This window comes from Ptiloglossa arizonensis, chromosome 4 (genome assembly GCF_051014685.1).
Source record: "Ptiloglossa arizonensis isolate GNS036 chromosome 4, iyPtiAriz1_principal, whole genome shotgun sequence".
Taxonomy (NCBI): domain Eukaryota; kingdom Metazoa; phylum Arthropoda; class Insecta; order Hymenoptera; family Colletidae; genus Ptiloglossa; species Ptiloglossa arizonensis.
The window spans coordinates 19,722,431-19,740,490 of NC_135051.1; the positions used below are offsets into that span (position 1 = coordinate 19,722,431).

At 41.4% G+C, this 18,060-nt stretch overlaps 1 protein-coding gene and 4 non-coding genes across 5 annotated transcripts in view; 1 reads left to right on the forward strand and 4 right to left on the reverse strand.

Moving 5' to 3' along the window:
* Positions 1 to 18,060, forward strand: part of LOC143145990 (uncharacterized) — a 164,596-nt gene that overhangs the window by 15,635 nt on the left and 130,901 nt on the right. The window lies entirely within an intron of this gene.
* LOC143146473 (5S ribosomal RNA) lies at positions 12,064 to 12,182 on the reverse strand. Its single transcript, XR_012991962.1, has one exon. It is a non-coding gene; the product is annotated as a 5S ribosomal RNA (ribosomal RNA).
* LOC143146464 (5S ribosomal RNA) lies at positions 12,469 to 12,587 on the reverse strand. The gene has a single exon (XR_012991953.1). It is a non-coding gene; the product is annotated as a 5S ribosomal RNA (ribosomal RNA).
* On the reverse strand, positions 12,874 to 12,992 carry LOC143146467 (5S ribosomal RNA). The gene has a single exon (XR_012991956.1). It is a non-coding gene; the product is annotated as a 5S ribosomal RNA (ribosomal RNA).
* LOC143146487 (5S ribosomal RNA) lies at positions 13,176 to 13,298 on the reverse strand. Its single transcript, XR_012991975.1, has one exon. It is a non-coding gene; the product is annotated as a 5S ribosomal RNA (ribosomal RNA).

The following is an 18,060-nucleotide window of genomic DNA, read 5'->3' on the forward strand; positions in this document are numbered from 1 at the left end:
AAAACCCCGCAGGGAAAAATTACATTGTTTCGGATGCTCTGTGTATTCATGTAATTATTATTACACTTCTACAGCGGGATTGCGTTATTTTTTTTTTTTTAACACACACCGTACTTTTCGGCACGATAATCCACATGGAAGCATCGTTGTGGAAAATGGCGGAAAGTAAATTTTTTCAGGGTGAAAAAGGAGGTATGATTTACAATCGTTCGTAAATTTTATTCTACTTTTTTTCGTTCAAGAATGGAACAACTGAAACGCATAATTGAATTTTCTATTTGTTCAATCGATGCAAAGAATACTTTTTTTTTTGTAAAAAAAAAAATAAAAATAAAACTTCAATTTTTGCACTCACGCTACTTTCGAGTAGCAGCGCCCACCGCAGTCGTGCATTCTCAACGAGAATAATGGTAGCACGGTAATACACGGTTTCTAAAAATGTTTAATTCAAGACCGCTCTCGGAAGTTCGCCCCTCGTTCCATTCGTTTCAAAGATACAGCGCGATGCAGTCACGCGGAACACCTTGTGGATCGTGACGCGGGAAACACATGCGAGCGATCACCAACGTTCGTCGAACGAAAGATCGTAACGGTTCCCACGCGACGATTTATGGACGTTGGGATGCGTTTCCATTGAAATTTTGATTAACGACCCGGCAGGAAGCCAAGTCTGCCCGATTCGTGCGCGTATCGTCATTCGATGGCAATTTCACGTACGGAAAGATTGATTTCGTTCGCTTCTACCCGCGTAATTCGAAAAATCGGGCCACAGTGTCGCGAACCGAATCGTTTCCTCAGAATCGTGAACGTCTCGTGTGACGTCTTGAATATTTAAACATATTGCCTGTTAACCATCGTAGAATCCTAAACAGAACGCAATAATACCCTCCGAGTTACCAAACCTCTTTTTCATTCCTCCAATCTCGTGACAACTGAACCCTTTAGCAGAATGTCAGCTTACGAACACCTACAACGATCGAGTTAAACCTTTCCTCTCGAAATATTAATTTATTCAAGCTCGAAGTGTAGAGAATTTGTTCGTCCAAACTTCTGGACGCATTATTATCCATACTTAGTTGTATCCATCGTGTTTTTTCTCTCTCAATGTTGTTCCTTTTTACGTAATTTGCTGGACAACGTTCGGGTCTTTTCTGACCCACAGATACTTTTTTCCAATGATCGTGTATACAGTACATTCTTCAGGAATTAAGAAAAGTACGATGAAACAATAGAATCTTTCTTTGATGTATTTACACGGAGTTGTCACATATGGGTCTTTTCAGACCCAGAGAGACTTTCTCATCATTCGTTGGTACCACTTTCTTCAGAAATGAGAGAAGGTGCGATAAAATACCAGAATCAAAGGATAATCTTCTCTCTGAGCAAACACTCGCGAGTTAGTATCGTTTACCAAAGATGGGGGAACAATAATAAAATTCTTTGCGTAAACTCCCCCGAGAGTCGATTTCTCGAAATGCAGATGCATCGGTCGTCTTAATGTTGCACTGGTTCTCGACAAATCTCGTACAACCAAACGCTCGTGGAACGAAAGAGTACAATAGACGAGTGCTTCTATTTTTTTCTTCTTTTTTTTCTCAGCCACGAAGACTCGAGCTCGGAAAAAACTACCCTCCGAAGTTTCATCCCTCTGATACCAGCAACTTGGTCGAAGATACGAGGAAACTTTTCACGCGATTTTTTAACGGTCTGTTTTGTTACGCACCTCCCTGACGCTTTCTTGGAAACCGTTGGTAATGCAAAGAAACTTTCGAGATGGTTGCTTCGCGACGAGTGGCTCGCGATTGTTCTTGTAAAGGTGAATGTAAAACGTGGAATAAAATCTGTCCGCGAGAGACTTCGAATCGATTTCGAAGATCCGCGAGCAGAGTGACAAACTCGTCCGATAATTGTTCGTTATTTCTACTTGCCACGGTGTTCGTAAACATTGACAATGCTTGTACTCCGCTTTCCATTGATCTCGCTACGTGCTAACTAGTCGCGGCTGGTTAACTCGAAAGCAGACAGTACCACACCGCCAACAGTGTCTGCAAACAACGTGTAAGTAGAAACAACGAGCAATGATCGGACATCTCGTAGCCAAGTTGCGCGAGCCGCTTGTAAACAAATTCGATTCCACAGTTTCTTTATTTATTCTATTTTCTCAGGAAGAATCTTTCGTAACATTACCACTAATTTCATCCAGTTATGTATTACACGAGAACAGTGTCAAATACTTGTATAAAAAAAAAAAAAACAATGTAGTTTGTGAAGAGTGATCCACAAATAGACGTGATTCGTTTTGATTTAATTTGCAGATCAGTCGGTGGATTTTCACGCGAAAATACGAATAGGTCTTTGTTTTAGAGTTTCCGGAGTATCGGTCGCAACTTTCGCGGAAAGTTTTCGTTCTACGACGAATTCGTGAAATAAAAGTGCACAGCTAGGCCCGTGAACTCGCGGGCGAGATTGTTTCGTTGCAGCGCGTCGTAAAGCCGCGCAGGAAATCCGTGCGTTTGTATTCAAGGGGAACGAGAATCGCGGGGAACGCGCGCGGAATCTCGAGGTTGGAAACGGTGGGGGTGGGCGGGGGGAGGGGCGTAGGGCGCGGTGGGAGACTGCGGCCAATGGAAAATAATTTCAGTTTACGGTTTCCCGGCTCTCGTATATTTTACGCCCACCGAATTAGCCCCGGAAATACTGAGCCACGAACCGTCACGGTAAAAACTAAAGGGGGGGGCTCGTGGACCCCCCCTCTCCTGCATTATTCGTAATTTTTTTCGAACAATGATCTTCGAGAACGGATACCTTTCGAGTAATGGTAATTTCGTTCGTTAGGAAAGAAATAATTTCAAATGAAAGAAAAAGAAATGATATACCTCTCGGGGAAATTTTATTCGATAAATAATTTGTAATTGTGTGCAATAAATTCTCGCGTATTAGGGTAGGAGATTGTTCTACACGTAAAACTGAATCGAAAAGAAGAAATGAAGTTTTTCTCTACGAGCCCTTGTTTTCGAGAAAATCGAGCTGGAAAATTGTGCGGGGCACGTGCGAACACTTGATTATCGCTCCAGTTAATCACTGCTATTTTGCAATCATTTTCTCACGTGAGTCATTTCGACCAGTTCACTCGATAGTGCACACATGACAATCGTTGATAAATGTATCGTGAATATTTTTCAGTTAAGTGCACACACACCCCACAGAATTTTCCAACTCAATTTCCTCGAAAACGAGACTTCGAACGAAAAAATTTTATTCTTCATTTTCGTTTCAGTTTTACACACAGAATAACCGAAAATCACCTCCTCCTCTATCCACTTGAACCATCTGTCCATTTTCACATTGTGTATCGATCTCTCATTGAAAATGGTATCGCTATTAAATACATCTACACGTTGGAGCAAAGTGTGAGGGTCGAATCAACTTCAGAGCGAGAAAGATGGAACAGAGAAACGTATAAACCGCAGTCCTGATTCCGCATTCGTGGTTCGCGCGATGAACAGAGCGCGGTCGGTTATCTCGATGCATTCCCAACCGAAGAAGATAAACGTCGAAAGTGGGTCGAAATAAAATAAACCGCTTTAAATGCGGAGGGAAGGGTTCGCGCGATGACAGTGGAGGGAATTTAAAAAAAATTTCATTTGTGAAGGTGAAGCGTTGCTCGAAGGACAAACACGGCGTCCTTCGTGTTTGCCCGACGCTACGAGCGTAGGGACGACGATTTCAAAGAGGAGCGTTCCCTTGGACTGGTTTTTAAGCGCCTCTGTGCTTCGACGTGGCGCGTTCGAGTATAAACGAGTGATCCTCGAGGAATTCCAGAAGCGCGGGAGGAACTCGAGACTCGGCGAAGTCGAAGCGGGCCACTCGGAAGGGCGAAAAAGTCCACGGTGAAACGCGTCCAAGGGTGGATTTCGAAAATACTCGGGATATACTCGGGACGACGACGAGCGTCCCCGATGATAATTTGTATTTACGTACCGTGCTCCGTCGACGGGACGCATAATTAGTTTGCTCGTTCTGTAATTTCAACCCCCCACACTCCACGTTACTTCTCAGAAATTAAATTCACCGTGGCGGCGAGCGAATTCACAATTTCGGACCACTCGTGAATCATTTCCCAACCGCTCGCCGATATTTCACCGTGCAATGGGCGGAGACTCTGTGAAATTCGAGGAACCGTTCTTTCTGAGACGACGCAAGCGTAATAAAATTAATAAAGGGGTCAATGGAGTTGTTTCTCGATTCGTATTGACGATTCCATCATTCCAGGGGTGTGCTCTCGATCGTGGATTCTGTGAATCCGTGCGCGTGGACCCCGTGAGTCCGTGCGTGTAGACCCTGTAACTCCGTGTGTATGGACCCCGTGAATCCGTGCTCGTAGACCCTGTAAGTCCGTGCGTGTGGATCTCGTGAGTCCTGTAAGTCCGTGCGTGTGGATCCCGTGAGTTCTGTAAGTCCGTGCGTGTGGATCCCGTGTGTCCTGTAAGTCCGTGCTGTTTTTCAATTCGTATTAGCGGTTCCATCATTCGGGCATGTGCTCTCGGTCTTAGATTCCGTGAATCCGTGTGCGTGGACCCCGTGAGTCCGTGCGCGTAGACCCTGTCACTCCGTGCGCGTGGACCCCGTGAGTCCGTGCGTGTAGACCCTGTAAGTCCGTGCGTGTGGACCCCAGTTCGACGCAGTTGCAATCGGTGTAGAGCACAAAGCACACGAATTACTCGTCCACGAATTACTCGTGTACAACACACCTTGGCATCTCTTTCAAGCCAATTAATCTTCACCGTCTAAACCTTCCTATCCTTCCGTGAGAATCTCTCCGCCTTGGTCGTCAACGTTAAGCAATTACCAAAAAAATTCTTTTTCAGACGGTACGTTGGATCTTCTTCCCTTCTTAAGTTATTATCCCCTACCCCCTCCTCCTCCTCCCTTTTTCCCTCGCTGTTTCAAGGAACTACGCGGGCCCGCATAGTTGTTCGTTAAATTAGTTGCCGTAAGTCCTACCGAAAGTTACGATCCGGCCGTATTCGTAGCTCGAGAGCGGTTCCTAGCGACTGCTACGAGCCTGTGTTTGCGGTAATGGGGTGTGTTTTTTTCCCCCCCTCGGCCGATACTCCGCCCCGTAATTACGTTCCACGGCGACAACGGTGACACGTCTGTAGAACGGCTGCGAGGTTGCGAGTCCAGCTTAAAAGTTTAAAAGGTTACCGTGGACCGAACTTGATCGCATTACTTACCGCGACGGAACGTAAACGCGGGCGCCGTTACGGCCGGCTCGTTAACGATTTTCATTACAATTACACGTCGAGCGATCATTTAGCCCTGTTGCGGACCCGATGCAGTTACACGAACGCTCCTTTTTACAACCGTGTTACGTAAACACGTCCCGATGGTAAAACGTGTTACCAGTTGCCCGAGCCACGGGTTTTCAGCAACGGGGCGGAGACCAAAGTACCGGATCGAATTAAGCGCGAAGAGGGCTTTAAAAAACAGCGTTTCTCCAACGGTACAGGGCTCTTAGGAAACCGGAGAGAGCCACGGTTAAATCCAGAACGACTCCTGCCGCCTCTCGCGCCATTTACATTTATTTATTTCCGTTCGTGGAGATTTCAAACGTCCAAGCCGGGGAAAACGTTTCTGATCGCGATTTTGATCGCAATCCACCGTGAATTAACCACAGCTTTCGAACGACCGCGTGGACACTTAAATCTTCGTCGAACGAGGCTCCCATTGGTTGGTAATTAGAATTCACGATTAGGATTCACGCGTGCGAACTGAATTGCAAACGTTCGACAGACGTGATCACGTCTCGACAATTTCGTGGTAGTTTCGATCGAAAGCTTGCGATACGTTGCTAATTTTGCAAGGTTGAGAACCACTGACAACCTGACAGTGCAATTAACCCGCAGTTCACGATGCTGAAATTTCTAACTGTTCCTCGTTCCATACCCATCGAACGCAGATCGTTACTTCAGACAGGTTGAGAACCACTGTCTCGACGTTCGAATCGACGCAGTTTGGTAATTTTGAAATTTTCGTCCAATTAGACCCCGATCGAACGTATATGAGAGAGTTCGATGGTGGTTGAGAACCATCGGGTCGATATTAGTTGGTAATTTTCGAAATTCAGAACCAACGTGAACCTCTTCTCGAAAAGTTTCGGGACGTCCACTCTCGACGTTTGAACGCGATTAGGAAGTTTCGAAAATTTCACGACCCGGGACACAATTTCACGCCGGCGTGGAATTTTCCCGGTAAAAAGTTTACGAGGCTGCAACTCTTCTGCGTCACGCCATCCACGTTGCTTATCGACGTAGCCCCGGCGACGATCGTGCCCTTTTTTTTTTTTTTGGAACGTCGCCACGGATCTACCTAACAGCGTCTATCATCGACGTGGGACGCTTATCGACGATCGTCACGTTCGTGACGGGTCGAAAGTACCTTCATCTCGACGAACGAGAGAAGAAGAAGAATAAGAAGAAAAAAAACAAAAAAGGAATATCGATGAATCGGGAGACGCGCGAAGAATCACCAAAGAATCCTCCACGGGTGCATGAATCATTATAAAAATATTTCCACCGTTGGGTGAGACACGATCGGAAATTTTACAACGCGCTTCGATCGTTCTCTTTTTCCAATTTCTTACCGTTCGAGTGAACGCGACTGAGAAATATTCCGAACGAATAAAAAAAAAAGAAAAAAAAATAAATTAAGAGGGGAGCTCTTCAAATTACCCGCCGTTCGATAATTCACCGCGGGAAACTTTTCGTCGAGGGAAAATTCCAGACGGTAGCGACTCGTGGGAATTTTCACCGATTAAAGGAGCAACAAGTCTCGCGAAGTGACGCTTGAAAAGTTTACCCGCACCCCCGATCGATCGCCTTCGAAATATTGTGCTCGAGACAATTTTGTGGTCAACGAGCAATTTTCAACGGATTCGCGAACGGATCGCGGTTACGGATTACATTCACGGACGTAATTTCGACGACGTTGTAATTAGCCACTGATTGGGAATCAGGGCTGGCGTGCGAATAATTGGTCGAAACGTTTCACCGGCGTGGAATTTCACGGCGAGTTTCTAGCGTTTCGACGTGGGTTAGGTTACTTGTTGCGCGACGCGGGATCCTTTGGGCAAACAACTGTTTAAAATGCGCAGGTCGTTCATCGCGAATCGACTGACGCCTCCCGTGGAACAACAATCGTCGCGTTAAGGGGACAGTCTAAGTATTATTTAATCGTCGTTGTTTACTCAACGCGTGTTATTCCTCGAGTCGATCGTAGTAGCTTCTATAAACGAGCGACAAATGGTAATTCTTTCGATCGCAGTTACGTACTGTAAGTGAAAGATTGGGTTCGAAGAACCTGAGTGTAGAAACACGAATGTCTGGCGATTGTTTTTTCAATCGTTCAAGTGGAAGAGTGGCTTAAAGAATTGTTGTGAAAACAATTATCGAGGGACACATCGTTCGATTGGATACTATTGAAGGGTTTATTAAGTGCGAATGGGGCTTAAACGTTCGGTACAGACGATTGTCGAGAGATAGTTTTTTCAGTCGCTCGAGTGGAAGAGTAGCTTAAAGAATTGTTGTGAAAACAATTACCGAGGGACACATCGTTCGATTGGATACCATTGAAGGGTTTATTAAGTGCGAATGGGGCTTAAACGTTCGGTACAGACGATTGTCGAGAGATAGTTTTTTCAATCGCTCGAGTGGAAGAGTGGCTTAAAGAATTGTTGTGAAAACAATTATCGAGGGACACATCGTTCGATTGGATACCATTGAAGGGTTTATTAAGTGCGAATGGGGCTTAAACGTTCGATACAGACGATTGTCGAAAGATAGTTTTTTCAATCGCTCAAGTGGAAGAATGGCTTAATGTATCGACGTGCAAGCAATTGAGTGATATATTTTTCAAGCAGATGCCATCGAATACTTTAGATCGGAGATTGGTTTAAAGTTTGAGATGATCTACTTTTTTTTTGATCGTGTCGCTTAGGTGGAAGAGCGGCTTAACGATTCGACGTACTAACTTCTTTGATTACGTTGTTCAGGTGGAAGAATAGCTTAAAAATCTCACGTAGAAATACCTATTAATCGTTAATTGTTCTACGTCATCATCGTTGCGTTTCTCAAGTGGAAGAATGGCTTAAAGTTTCAATGTGGATGCAATAGTGAGGCGATAACAGATATAGAGATAAAGGGGTAAACAGATGAACAGATGAACAGATAAAAATATAAACAGATAAAGAGATGAACAGATAAACAGATAAGGCAATAAACAGATGATCACATAAATAGATGAACAGATAAATAGATAAACAAAGAAACAAAGAAATAGATATATTGATAAATAAATAGATATATAGATAGATATACAGAGAGATAGATAGCGCAAATCATAAATAGATAAATAGAGATATAGATAGATAGATAGATAGATAGATAGATAGATAGAAAGATAGATCATGGGTAATTGATAATGAATAATACATAACAGGTAATAGATACTAGATTATAGGAAGTATAATAGATTATCTTGATTATCTGGATTATCTCGAAGAATAACTTAAAGTTTCAATGTGAATCCAATCGTAAGGCAATAATTGCTTCGATCGAACATTAATAGAGAAACTCGGAAGTGTTGAAGTACAGTACAGTGATAAAAATTGCACTCGCTTCCTACAAGTGGAAGAGTGGCTTTAGGCTAACGAATGAAAAGAAATACAGCTCGGAATTGCGATCGCCTATACGATGGTTTCTCTCGACACGTTGGTTCTCCAGGCTGGCAGCTATTCCAAACGATCCAAGGTTTAAACACAAGATGAAACCCAAACGTTGCAGCCCGGTGTCTCTCATTTTCAACGGCCTTCCTGTTACATAATAATTAGGCAAGATTGAGTTTACCTCGTGTCTTAGTCAGACCTTCGATGCGGTAATTACTGAGCCGCGCTCCTTGTTGGCGACCATTGTTTCGCGAATTCTATACTCTGATTTCAGGAGACGCTGGAATATTGTTCAAACTCGGTTTCTTGGGACTTGCATCCGAATTTTTCGGTTAATTATTAAAACTCCTACTCCTCCTCCATCCTTAATTATACATCAACCTTCTTCCGCTGTGCAATCCTTCGGTACGAGTGAAACTTTTCAATTCATTCGTTTTGTGTGCAAAAACGTTTCACAGATTTGGCTTCAATAACTATCGAAGCTATCAACGCGTCATTGTTAATGAGGATTCAGCGGGAACAACCGGATATCGCGTACTTCTAACGATTTCATTTCCCTTAACCGCAGCCAACGTTAATTCTCACGAGTAAATCAATCCTTGTTGTTCTCTCCTGTTAATAACAGCGTCTTGTTTCAATTAACCGCCTCTAAATACCAACCACCTATCCCGTGTGTCCTTCCTGGCATGAAAATGACACGTCGCTAATGATCGAACTATCCTTCGACCTGAAATCGAATTATCCTTAATACTGGTGTTATTACCGCGAGGGCGGGATCGTAAAGAAGGTGAAGGTTCAAAAATCAGTATACCATTAGCTATTTACACTCGAGAGGTGGTAATTGCAAAGTAATCAATACCTATGGAAACATTGTATGGTACAACTTTGCAGAGAATACACTTGGGTAATTATAAATAGGTTAAAAAATAGAAGGTTCTTTCAGAATTTAAGAAACAAATTGTATCAAATTTATCTCCTTTGTGACAATTCTGCTGAGAGTCTTTCCTTCTCATGGCATCGAAATTACTGATGATATATACGACAAAAAATTTAAATTACAATAGAAGAAAATATTTGGATACTTTGATAATAATCGTAGTAATAAACTAAATTACTTCAGACATTAAAATTACTCTAACATTCCTTCCAGGACTGTTTTATCTACACATAAAATAAAACGAAAGATCTGGTATTTATCATACCCGATTTTGAAGACATTAATTTTATACAAAATGGCGGATCGTTCAACTCGAGAAATGTATAACGTACATAACCTATAGAATCGTCATCTTTCAGATCCTAGTCGTTCAGATCCCCTTTAGCTTACGTTTCTACGATTAAAATTCTACAAAGACAAACGTAACGAATAAAAGTACGTGTCGTTAATGTCGAGATGGATAACGTGCAATTAGAAAACACGTTTAGCCCAATTCAAGTCGAGCTTCCCCGGTACCGAGAAGACACATAACGAGTTAACGTATCATCAACGTAACTAGATGTATCGCATGCAGCGGCTATCTTTTAATCAGTATCAAGTTTCCTTCTCTCCACCAGTTTAGGGTTAAAGCAGAAGCGTAGTTCGGGGACGAGGTAATGTTCCACACGGTGCAACTTCGGGAAGTTATCAAGCGTTGGAACCTAATTGGAAAACAAAGCTCGGAAAAGGCGGTTTCGGACGTGGAAGACGATACATGGTCGAGAACCAGTTTCGTCGGGGCGGGTCCTGACAAATCGTCGGTTAATCTCATAATGGGGTTCTGCCCCTTCGTTTTCACACTGGCCACCGTACACGTCTCGTGTGTTCACCGAACGAAATTAGAAACTTGCGGCTACGGGCCCCCGCGTAATGAAGCGAGTGGCGCGTTTCAATGTAAATTACATCGCGTCGCCATGGAACGGGAACGCTTAACCCGGTTCCGGATTGTTAAGGTCCTCGCGGCAGTGCTGCTACATTCACCATCTGTGATTTAGGCAATTCGGTGCACAGTCTCGTGGACCGAGTTCTTGCGTATTTCAGACGCGGAGATCGATACCAGTGTAGATTCTTGTTTCGCGAATAAAGTATTGTGTAATATACGTAATATGTGTAATATAAGTATATATACAAGTATTGTGTGTATATATATATATATATATTTTTTTTTTTTAAATAGAAAATAGTCGGTTTAATCGGTTTGGTCGTTAGTGTAAAGTTGGTAGTGAGATACGAGTGGAAATATAATTAGTTTGAATAATAATGGAATATTGCACACTTTACGCGATAAGTGCAGGTGCAACGAATGTAACTTGGATGGAGGGTCAATGCGAATACAGTGTGTTTAGAATATAAAAATAAAAGAAATTGAACCGTTGGTTTAAAAATGAAGACTCTGTGCATACAAGGTGATTCTAGAAACTGGGACACAGTGAAGCTGTTTTTCAGCGAAGATGTTAAATAATTTACGAAGGAAAAAGTTGAATCCCCGTGCGGAACCTAACGGCTTCGAATAAATACATATGTTGTTGGTGCAACGATACAGTATACGCTTGCACTTCTTTTTTAAAATTGAAACATATATTTTTTCTCGAGTAAATCGATTATTCTTGATATTCTAGATGTAAATGTGTCACGACTGAACATTCAAAATATGATAATTTACGAGATATTTTATACTTGATGTTAGAATATTATTACTTTGTCTCAGCAGGTGTTCGAACGTTCCATCGTGAAGGTTTTAAAAGTTTCTTACTAGCTTTCTTAGATTTCTTAGTAGATTTTTAACTCGTACATCTAGTATCATATAAAAGCTCTACTTTCTATACCTTTTATTAGTTACTTGTGATCTTAATCATTTCATTAAAATACGACCAAACTTTCCCACAAATTTAATAGAAACTGTGAGAAAGGGTCGTGAAAGCAGCGTAGGTAGACGCAAAGAAAGGTCAGGGAAAGAGAAATACGATTGCAAAGATCAAAGAAAAGGTCAGGGAATATTAGAAAGAAAGACAGACTAGGTTTAATTTAACTTATTATATCACCACCGACTGGCACAAGAACAATTGAATCTGCAATATCTGTATCCTGCGGCAGAGTTGATTTTACTAGACACTTTAAGCGGTTCCAAATGTTTTCAGGCACCTAGGTTTGGCACGAATTTTTTGAAACAGTATACCATAATATTAAAATAACATAAGAGTAATAATAATAATATAGGTATTAAAGAATTCGAGTTACAATAGATGCAAATATTTTAACGTCTAATAATAGTCGTAGTAATTAGTAATCATTAGAATATTAATTAAAATTATTCAGAACAGACTATAATTATGGAACACGCAGTAATTTAAAAAAAAAAGTGTACCAACAACACGCGGTGTTCCCAAGCGGTCACCCATCCAAGTACTACCCGCGCCCAATGCATCTTAACTTCAGTGATCAGACGAGAACTGGTGGGTCATGCATGGTATGGTCGTTGATATTATAAACGGCATATTTACACGTACACTAGCTACTTATTCTTACGTGGAAACTAAAAATATGCTCCGTTATTAATCTATCTGAAGTAGCAGTTTAAAAATTGTGGATAATGTAAGGTAGTTACAGTATAGATAGTAAAAGAAAATTGAATTTCAATAAAAGAAAATATTCCAACACTCTAATAATAATTGGTAGTGACTGCAATATTACTTACAATTACTGAAAACAGAGTGCAATTGCAAGACATGTAATTAAATTAAAGAAAAGAAGAAACTAAAAAAAATTGAGCCAACAACACGCGGTGTTCCCAAGCGGTCACCCATCCAAGTACTACCCGCGCCCAATGCATCTTAACTTCAGTGATCAGACGAGAACTGGTGGGTCATGCATGGTATGGTCGTTGACGTAGAAATCTTTATACTTACACGTACACTAACTTTTCATTTTTACGTAAATAACAAAATATACATTCTCATTACTCTGTTCGAAGTAATGGTTTACAAATTTTTTATAATGTAAGGTAACCCCACATAGTAAACAATTCGAAATTCAATGGAAGAAAATATTTCGACCTTTTAACTATGATCGAAACAATTAATAACTGTCGTAACATTCCTTGCTATTGCTAAAAATAGATTGCAATTACAAAGCATGTGACAAAATTGAAACAAAAAAGAAAATAAAAAAAGTGTGCCAACAACACACGGTGTTCCCAAGCGGTCACCCATCCAAGTACTACCCGTGCCCAATGCATCTTAACTTCAGTGATCAGACGAGAACTGGTGGTTCATGCATGGTATGGTCGTTGACATTGTCATACATACACTTAGATGAAGACTATGTACTCATTTTTTACATATACAACTTATAATATATACAATAAAAAATTCCAATTACACTAGAAGAAAATATTTTGATACTATAATAATAATCGTAGCAATAATTGCAATTATCGTGTTATAAAATTAAAAAAAAAAAAGATAAAAAAAAGTGTGCCAACAACACGCGGTGTTCCCAAGCGGTCACCCATCCAAGTACTTACTACCCGCGCCCAATGCATCTTAACTTCAGTGATCAGACGAGAACTGGTGGTTCATGCATGGTATGGTCGTTGACGTTGAAACATCTTTACTTACACCAATAATAACCATTCTATTTTCGCATTTACAATATAGTATATGTTGATTTAATAATTTCTATATCCCCGCAAAGTTGAAGTTTACAAATTCTTCCAAACTTTACAACGTGCATAATAACAAATGTATATTGCCACGCATGAAAATATTTTAATACTCCAATGATAATGATAACAGTCCCTGCTTTACACGAAACGATCCGCAACCACAGTGCGTACAATATAATTAAATCGTACACCAATTTTAAAACACAACCCTTCGATTCTTCCCTGAATCGTCCATCTCGCGGAACTCGGCACACGTCTCATATTCGATAAGAGTGAACGCCTCCAGAAATCTTTTATCGTCCGTTTGTTTCGATGTCGATGCACCCGTATTCATGAATGGACACTCTCCGGTCTTCGTCCGCGATAAAGAACTTTCGAACCGCCAGACGTCTTCCGAGACAGTCGAGAAATGAAATATATTCAATATCGAGTGGTTGGTTGGTCGTAGCTAGGCTAAGGGGTGAGGAGGGTGTGATCGAACGAAGTGACGGTTTGCGGCGAGACAAAGAGTCACGAGAATAAATCGAGCTTCGTGACTTTTGCCATTTTTGCACGCCGGCAGCAACAGGTATCCACCTCTTCGTACGAAAGAGCAACGGACGTCGATGATAGCCGATGCCGCCGCCTAGAGCACCGCATCCCGAGAAACGAACGACGATAATATCGTTCGACAAAGTTATCCGATAACGCGCAACCAATTCCAAACCGTTGATTCACGGTACGTGATAAAATCCCGCGGTGTTTGAGAGACACGCGAAATATTTTAACAGATTAATTCGTGCAATCTGCATACCGAATTGTGACCATTCCCCCATCTCACCTCGACATCGTAAAGAGAGGATTATCGGCGATCGACGATATTTTCTAACACCTGCGCGCAATTAGCGTGAAATACAGTTAACGGCGCAATTACCTCTAATTGCATGGAAAATACACACCGCCTACAATGGAACCGGATATCGATATAGCGCGGGGCAAACCCATCGTGCGGCCAAATTTGATGATCGTTTTAATTATGCGCCCCTGTATGTTGCGCATTACAACGGATGCGGATCTTGACGTCATTTCACCGGTTATCTTTCGCGGAATATTCCGTTCCGTTTTCGGTCGATTTAAAGTTTGAAAAAAATTTGTTTTTCAAATAAAGACAAAACAACAACAACAAATAATACCGTGCAACAACGATGAAATAATTCTTAGATCTGTGACGTTTTCTGGGTCTCTTTGGGTAAAATATTTGGTCACTTTTGGAACGAGTCGAATTTAAGAAACTCGGTAACTTCGAAAGTTTCTTTTTTGTTTACACGACCGTTGCAAATGCGTACTCTTTTGCACGGTGTGTCGCGTAATCTACGGTAAAATAAAATATAGATTTTCACAAACGAGTTTTTCGAAACCACTCTTCATAACGCGGACCACTATCGCGCGTGTAAATTGTTACAAAAGTTTAACCTCGTTTTTTACATTCTTCCACGCTTGAAATTCAACCAGAATTCATACACACGCGTACAAAAACGCGTACACGGATTGTTACGAAAACCTAACCTCAATTTTTACAATTTCTCCCGGCATTTAAAATGCAACCGGAGTACACGCGTACGTACGCGTACGCCCACTGTTGTGTAAAAAAAAAGAGAAAACTTAACTTCAATTTTTACAATTTACGTTCCACCGATCGCGCGACAGCAATTTGAAAATAACGACCGTCGTAAAAACCGTGTCGCTGATAAAATTCGAAACGTTCCCGGCGAAACTTTCGTTCGCAAATTCCAATTTCTACTTCTTAATCGAACTATCGGCTCCGAACGGACCGCGGAGGTCAACGGTTAATTTCGAAAATTCACGGAAGATTGCAATCCAGATGGAAAATTCTCTCTCTATATATATATACATATATATACATATATATATATATATCAGCTTGATTCCGCAAACTCGATGACCTGGAAAGAGCGGCAAATATCCGAGTAAATAATTCGCGAATGCAAATTTCAAGATAGCTGTCCCACTATTCGTTAGCTCCTCTCTCTCTCTCTCTCTCTCTCTCTCTCTCTCTCTCTCTATCTTTCTCTCTCTCGTCCACGTTCATCGTCTCTCTATCTCACGTATTTATTCTCACGCTCGCCGTGCCAAATGCAATTCCACTCGCTCGCTCGCTCGCTCGGTAGCGCGCGAAATCTGCAACACAGCGAGGCGGGCGGACTCGTCACTTGGTTTCAGTTTTATCGTTCCATCTGCTCGGGCGCTAACGAGAACAGAGTACATAGCGGCTGTTACGCGGGGAGAAACGAAGCCCCCCGGACTGAATGACGCTTGTTTACACCGTCAGTCCGCTTCCGTCGTCGGGCGGAAGGCTTCCCGCTTTCAATGCGGCACGCGTGAAATAACGCTTTCTCAAGTCCCCCACCTGAACGACACACCCGTGAATCGTCAGGAGTTTCGCTACCGTGACAGCGACAAGAAATCGCTACCCCTTTCATGCAGAAACTTCATTGTTAGTTTCTTTTCTTTTTTTTCTTTTTTGTCAAAGAGTAACATTTTCTTGCCAAACCTCGATGCATTGTACCCTCGTACTCCATTTTCGAGTGAATTTTTTATTTTCTATTTTGACTCTTGTACCTTCTTTTATTCCGAATTTAATTATTTGGGTATTAGGTGAGTCGATAAGACTTCGTTGTCATTTTCTTTTTTTTTCAAAGAAAAACATTCTCTTGCCAAACCTCGATGCATTGTACTCCATTTTCGAGTGGATTTTATTTTCTATTTTGACTCTTGCACCTTCTTTTATTCCGAATTTAATTATTTGTGTATAGGGTGAGTCGATAAGACTTCGTTGTCATTTTCTTTTTTTTTTTTTAATTGTCAAGAGGCAATACTCTTTTCATTACAAATCTAACGTTTTGACTGGAGGTTTGCAGATGTATAAACCTCGTTGTACCCCGTTTTCAAACAAACTCACCCTTTATAGTATTTGATTTTTTGTTCTATCCTTAGTCTAGTTCTGTGCATTTCAGATAATATTGTCGTAGCTTCCTTTCTCTCTATTATTTTTTATTTCTGGTATGTTCTTTCACGGCTGATATTTATCGTACGTAATAAGGACAGTGTAGATATTATTATTATTTTCTATTCTGTTTGATTTTGTTCATCGACGCGACTACACGTTACTGCAAATTCCATTTCCTCTCGCATCGTTGAAATTATCCAATACTCGTCTATTTTCGTATCGAGCTACCAGAATGGATGAAACTTATTGTCGGAATATCATCTGACACTGATAGCATATAACGTAACATATTTTCCGAAGCTGTTATTTTTTTTTTCCTTTTTTTAAATCCATTCAGCTGAAAGGGCTAGAATTTTATTTGGTTCTGAATCGATCGCGTTAACCGCGACATGAAAATGGTAGAGGGGGGTTCTAAAGCCCCCCGAGTCGTTGGATATAAAGTTCCATTGAATGCACAGTGCACCTGTAGAAAGCTATGGTAAAACGTAATCTTCTTACTCTTTGATTTGATATAGGGCCGCTTTATTTAAACATAACAAAAAGTCGGTTATTTCTATTCGTATTTACTCGTTGCGTTTTGTTTCATTACACTCTCGTTGTTAATTCAGTGGCTTCAATGTTAACGCCAAACGTCAGGTAACCATTTAAAAACGTAAATATCGTCTATCACACTACCAATAAATTCCTATATATTCTCTACCTCATCTACGATTACACATCCACGATAGACAAACGAAATACACCTGTACGCTGTTACGAACCTAACCTCAAAACCAAACCTAACGCCTACAGAATAGAACATACAGAATAGAAAGAACATACAAGAAATAAAAAATAATAGAGAGAGGAACGTTGACAGGTTACGAACCTAACCTGCCACGTAAATTTTCTACGATTGTACAATTATTTCGTGCTATCTGTACCCAATACACTTCCTTCTAGAAAATTGTTCTCTTGTTTTGGTTCGTTTTGGTCCATAAGTGGACTCGAAATACACCTGTACGCTGTTACGAACCTAACCTCAAAACCAAACCCAACGTGTTCGTACACAGATTACAAACCTAACCTGCCACGTAAATTTTCTACGATTGTACAATTATTTCGAGCTATCTGTACCCAATACACTTCCTTCCAGAAAACTGTTCTCTTGTTTTGATTCGTTTTGGTCCATAAGTGGACTCGAAATACACCTGTACGCTGTTACGAACCTAACCTCAAAACCAAACCCAACGTGTTCGTACACAGATTACAAACCTAACCTGCCACGTAAATTTTCTACGATTGTACAATTATTTCGAGCTATCTATACCCTTATATACTTCCTTCCAGAAAATTGTTCTCTTGTTTTGGTTCGTTTTGGTCCATAAGTGGGCTCGAAATCGCTTCGAGAACGTCTCCCGCGCGCTAGAATGTCGACTGTTCGGGTTTTCTGCCCGCGTGGCGACGTTATCGCGACCGAATCGTATTTATTTCTCCTCTTGGAGCCGGTATCAGCGAGAAAAACTCGGTCGACAAACAAAAGCATAAACGACTCGCTCGAAGATAAATGAGTCGCCGAGATAAGAATACCGCGCGGGGCGCGGCCTCAGTTTCCGAACACGGATTCGCGTTCTCCTTCCTGGATTTTCGGTTTTCGTTTCTCGAAGCGGGGAACATGTAAATTCTCGGTTCGGCGATTGGTCGGTGCT